The sequence below is a fragment of the Camelus bactrianus genome, chromosome 20 (assembly GCF_048773025.1).
Source record: "Camelus bactrianus isolate YW-2024 breed Bactrian camel chromosome 20, ASM4877302v1, whole genome shotgun sequence".
Taxonomy (NCBI): Eukaryota; Metazoa; Chordata; class Mammalia; order Artiodactyla; family Camelidae; genus Camelus; species Camelus bactrianus.
Window position 1 is genome coordinate 17,569,435 of NC_133558.1, and position 5,297 is coordinate 17,574,731.

Below are 5,297 nucleotides of genomic sequence, written 5' to 3' on the forward strand. Positions count from 1 at the left end.
TCATTGGAATGAGTTTTGTCTTGAATGAGCGAAGAAGGGCTCAGTTCCCTGAATCCCGTGAGGCAACAAAAATGCCCCACAGTACGAAGACGAACAGAGCTCACTTTGTAATTTTTCTCAGGACCCCTGCAGGATTTGAGTGCTGGCAATCCTTGCAAAACGAAAACTGCATTTACTGAATTCCTAACCTGGGCCGTGAATGTTTGTCTATATATGGGTTTGTAGAAGAAAGTGTCAACACTTAAAAATCCTCTAGGACATGTGTGAATAGAAAACTCAAGAAGAAAAAAAAGTTTAATATAAGATGGGAAGTTATTGGTAATTTCAGGACTAAGAATTTTTTTTCCTTTTTAAGTATTTTTACATCCTTCTTTTTGCTTAACTTCATTTCCTGATGGATAGATTGCAAGTTTAATACAAGATGAATTTTTGTTATATTTAATTTATGTTGCATATACTGCATGTGTAGTGATAGAAAGTTTTAGCAAGCAAAACAGTTTTTTTTTTTTAAATAAAATTTAGCCAACATCTGAAAACAGTTTTGAAAATTCTTTAACTGATGCTTCCTCTCTACAATCTGGCTTCTTAAGAGGAATGATAAGAGGGCTCTAGAAGGAGGAAATACTGAAAATTTCTGTTTGAGATATTAATTCCAAACATCAAAATACTCATGAGTAGAGTAGTCATGCACTGGATGTAGCTAAATTCTTGGAAGAACATCAAGCGGGGAAGATAGAAGCAGGCGAGTTTTCAGAAATCAGACCTGAGCTGAAGTTCAGATAGGGAGATAGCAATTCAAAATGAATTAATGCCTGAGCACTTTTTCAAGGTATTTATAATGGTCTCAGAAATCCCTAGTGTTTACCCAAAGTCATTTTCAAAGATTTTCTGTAATACAGTTATAGTAAAGCACTAGAATTACCTGATTCCAATTTTATGGAAGAAGGTAAGGATAAAGAAAACAGCGTATACTCTTGATGTTTTAGTTTCCGCGGTTGGTCCAGGAAGGTGAAGTACCTGGAAAGAAAACGTACCTTCGTAGCCGGCAGGATTCGAACCTGCGCGGGGAAACCCCAATGGATTTCAAGTCCATCGCCTTAACCACTCGGCCACGACTACATGCCTGTTCAACAACTCAAGATATAGTCCCATGAGGAATAATATCTTTCCTGTTACAACCGTCCTTTCATTTTAATAACTGCTCAGGGATGCCTGTTATCATGGTAGAAAGATCAACAATTTGAAGATTGAGATGTTGATTACAGGCGTCACTATAAATTGTAACTCTTCGTCGGGCCTATTAGATACCAAAAACCATAACGACTGTCACATTCCAATCCCTGAGAGGTGTTGTGGTCCCCAAACTTGACGGATCAAATTATAGTAGACGTAATGAATAAGATTTACCAGACGTAATAAGATTTACCTCCGTTAAAAACGGGAAATAAGTATTTCTAACAAACTGCCTTAGGGATTCTTACACACCCAAAATTGGTTCACAATCTCTATGTGGTAGTCTGCAGTAAACTTTCTTCTAGCCCATTCTGTAAAAGGGAGTTTCAATCAAGGGGGGGAAAAGGGGGAAAAAAAAAAAAAAAACCAACACACACACACACACACACACATAGCAGAGGATGGTTTCGATCCATCGACCTCTGGGTTATGGGCCCAGCACGCTTCCGCTGCGCCACTCTGCTCGCATGTTGGCGAAATTTTTTACATTATTTCAAGGTTAAAATTTTTGGCAATTATTAACTCTGAGAAATTAATCTACGAATATCTTTCTACGCTGCTTCGAAGAGTAGAAAGACTACATTTATGTCCATAAATGGCTACACTCCACCAGACACTACCGACTTAGAATTCGCCTCCGAAAGACTTCTATCAGTTGAGATCGGAATTTCCTTTATAAAGGTGACATTGTAAAAGGGTGATTAACTGTGGCTTCTCTCAGCCATACTCGGATACCAGAAGCATAATTACCTTAAAATAATTCTTGTTTGTGATTTTTCAGAGAAAACGTTTTACCCCGCAAAAAGGGGGAGAAAGATAACTGCTTGCATTGACCGGGAATCGAACCCGGGCCTCCCGCGTGGCAGGCGAGAATTCTACCACTGAACCACCAATGCTCAGTATACGCCTTGCCCTCTACTTATCTACATCTAGTTATAATAACATGGTTCCTAAATTGTTAGTAAACCAGCAAAGATGGATGTTTTTTCCCTAAGATTTTCTCAAATCAAATTAAATAAAAGATTATCTCTAAATATTCTGGGGAACCCTGTGAACTAGAAGGTAGCTAACTGCAGATAATGTGACGCTTTGGAGCCGTTTGAAAGTGAAAAACACCTGTAAATAGGTGACATATAAAAATGTTTTTCTCCATCCCCCTCTCAATTTAAATCTTTAATGAAAACACTTTCTAAAAAATCTCTCGTTTAGGAGGAAAGCCAATGCGGTTAATTACTAACCCAAAGTGCTCAATTCAAGTTTCAAACATCAAGTACTTCATTTTGGAAAAAAGACTTTCCATTGTCATTCTGTTTACGGAGACCCAAGTTTGGTAAGAAGGGTATTGTCACCAGTAGCTGAGGTCATTGTGGCACTTTGAAACCAAAAGTCAAACGAGGCCTGGAAATGAATGAGTTATCGTCTCTGTTTTTTCAGAACTTTTTTGTTGTTTTGGAGAAAAATCCAACACAGAGAAAACCACTGACATCAATGAAAATAATCTCTACTGAAATGAGTCTTGAGTTTGGGCTTTAGGGAAGTAGTGGATTCAGATAGCTTCTATTATAAAGTACATGAAAGCCTGGAGGTTTTTCACTCTCGTTTCTATCTCTTCAGCTCTTCTTCAGAATACAGAAGCTGAGTATTTATTTGGCAGCTATGATTAGGATGCTTTGAAGGGGAAGAATAGCAGGATGACTTTTAGCAAATTAAGAGCTTATTAATGTTGATCTTAAAGAAAGAATTTGGGCCATAAATTAGGTTTCTCCAAATTCTAGCAAAAGAATAACAAATAACTGGACATAGGAGAGATATCAATAACTTGGCCTTATTTGTTAGTTCTTAATTTCTTATATGTAAATGGAGCCTACAGTGGTTGACTTATATTCCTCTAAGAACCATAAAGTTAACTAAAAATGATGCCTACTAAAACCTTGAAAAAAAAGTATAAAACCACCAGATAAATATTAGCTACTGATTTTTACTTCATGGAACTTTTTAATGAACCACTGAAAGTCAGAAGTTGTACCTTACTTCCATTATAAACAGAAATCTTCAGAATAATGCACAGAGTTAGTGCTCAGGTTAGTTGTACTGAATCGATTGCATAGTGTGCGCTATTTTAGAACAAATATCTAAAGTGTATTCTTTGTGTGTGATATAAAAATAATTTTATACTGTGCACTCTATTTCCTTTTATTTTATTTACCATTTTTCAAATGCTACCCCCTTAAAATGTCACCAAAAACCTCATTGAAAGAACAAAGCTGAGTTTATTGGACAAGAGAGAACACTATCTCATGAGTCTTAATAGTGTCTCAGAGGGGAAAGAGCAAAATTGAGCTATTTACTGAGATTTTCACAATCTGAATTGTTTTGGTGAGTCAAAGTGGGAACTTGGTTAGGGTTGAATAAGGATCGGGATAAGTTTTAGGATTGGTAGACCCAGCTAGGAGATGATTTTGAGGTTAAACATTGTATTCATTATCTATTGCTGTGCCTAAAACTTAGTGGCTTAAAGCAACAAACAATTACTATCTCATATTTTCTGTGGGTCTGGAATTCAGGAGTGGCTTACCCAGGTGGCAATCTCTTACAAGGTTGCAAACAAGATGTTGACAAGAGTTGCAGACATCTGCTTACTTGGGGCTGGAGAATTTTCTCCTTCTTCTTCTCTTCTTCTGCTTCTTTTTGTAATGTTTCCATCAATTTGCTCTTCTGTCTTCCTTAAAAACCAAATAAAAATCACAAGTTGAATGCCAGTGCTCTAAGTTGGTCTATATTCTCTTGACTTCTATGTGCCAGATAATCTTCAATAATCTCTGGGAAGAGGTTCCTCTTCCATAGATTACATACAAGAGGTAAAAGGTGGCTAGCAATTTTATGAAAATAGTGTAAACTATAGAAAAAAGAGATCATTCCCCACTCAAGCCAAATGCCATAATCACATTCATCATTAGCAAAATGCACAAAAGTCATCCTTTCCTGAATGGGAGCAAATGCTTTCAGTCTCTCTTCATCACTTGGTACCTCAACAATTGTCTTGAAACTGCTTTTGAGGTTGGTGTCTATTTCAGGGAGCTCTCTGGACCCAACATCATTTTTATCTATTGAGACAATGAAGCCGGCGCCATGAATGGTCTTTATCACAACTTTCTTACCTCTCTGTTTCATCTTCATGGTTCTCTGTTGCAGGGACTACCCTAGTTGTCTTCTTCTGTGAGTTTTTCAGCTATGTTTTTCAAGACACTAGCTTTCTTTTTATGTGTTACTTCTTTAAGCTTTTTCATCAGAAATAATTTGACTGCAATAAACAATTTTATGACCATTTTTTATCACCATTTTTGAACAGTTATGTCTTTTTGCTTTGTTTCATTTGTACCCACATATACAGGAAGTTCATCAGGAGAATTCCTGCAATATCCCATGTGGTTTTATTATCTCCAGTGAATGGTCCAGAACTCAGAAGTATCATAAAATCTCCAGTTAAGGTTAAAATTCAGCCTTGCTGATTTTTTAATTCATTTTCTATTTTCCAGCAAGTTCACAGCCACAGTTCAGATCACTTTCATCCTAGTCATGAGGTTCTCTAGAGGCTAACTTAGTAATGAGAAGGGAGCCTTGTGACCTACCATTGTCAAGGACTCCTTTGACTAAACTTCAGTCAGGCTTCTCTGAGCGCTCTTCTCTGCTAGGCCTTCCTGAGTCCAGTTTTAGCAAGAATCCTGCTAAGCCCGTTTATTGAGCATCCCTCCACTCTTGATATCTAATCAAGCTCTTTTCTGTAATTCACCATCCCCTGACCAGCTCCCTGCCCACTTGCTATAAATCCCCAGCTGTCCTTGCTAATATTTGCAGTTAAGCTCAGTGTATACTGAAGTCTCTTATTCTCTTAGCTTCTATGAAATCCATCTGATCGTTTTTAGTAAGTGTCCAGTGTAATTTCTCTTTAACACTGTAAGAGGAAAAGAAAGTGGGGCTGGGACAAAGCCCTGCCCCACCTACTCACTCCCACCCCCACCCCCGGAAGGAACAACAAGATTTGAGGAACTGAAAGAAGACCTGTG

General features: G+C 37.6%; 3 non-coding genes and 1 pseudogene across 3 annotated transcripts; all 4 read right to left on the reverse strand.

The window, feature by feature from the left end:
* Nucleotides 1-1,037: 1,037 nt before the first annotated feature.
* On the reverse strand, nucleotides 1,038-1,119 carry TRNAS-UGA (transfer RNA serine (anticodon UGA)). The gene has a single exon. It is a non-coding gene; the product is annotated as a tRNA-Ser (tRNA).
* A 506-nt stretch (nucleotides 1,120-1,625) lies between these two features.
* Nucleotides 1,626-1,697, reverse strand: TRNAM-CAU (transfer RNA methionine (anticodon CAU)). The gene has a single exon. It is a non-coding gene; the product is annotated as a tRNA-Met (tRNA).
* A 361-nt stretch (nucleotides 1,698-2,058) lies between these two features.
* Nucleotides 2,059-2,129, reverse strand: TRNAG-ACC (transfer RNA glycine (anticodon ACC)). Its single transcript has one exon. It is a non-coding gene; the product is annotated as a tRNA-Gly (tRNA).
* A 1,846-nt stretch (nucleotides 2,130-3,975) lies between these two features.
* Nucleotides 3,976-4,745, reverse strand: LOC105061666 (histone PARylation factor 1 pseudogene; annotated as a pseudogene).
* Between the last annotated feature and the right edge of the window lie 552 nt (nucleotides 4,746-5,297).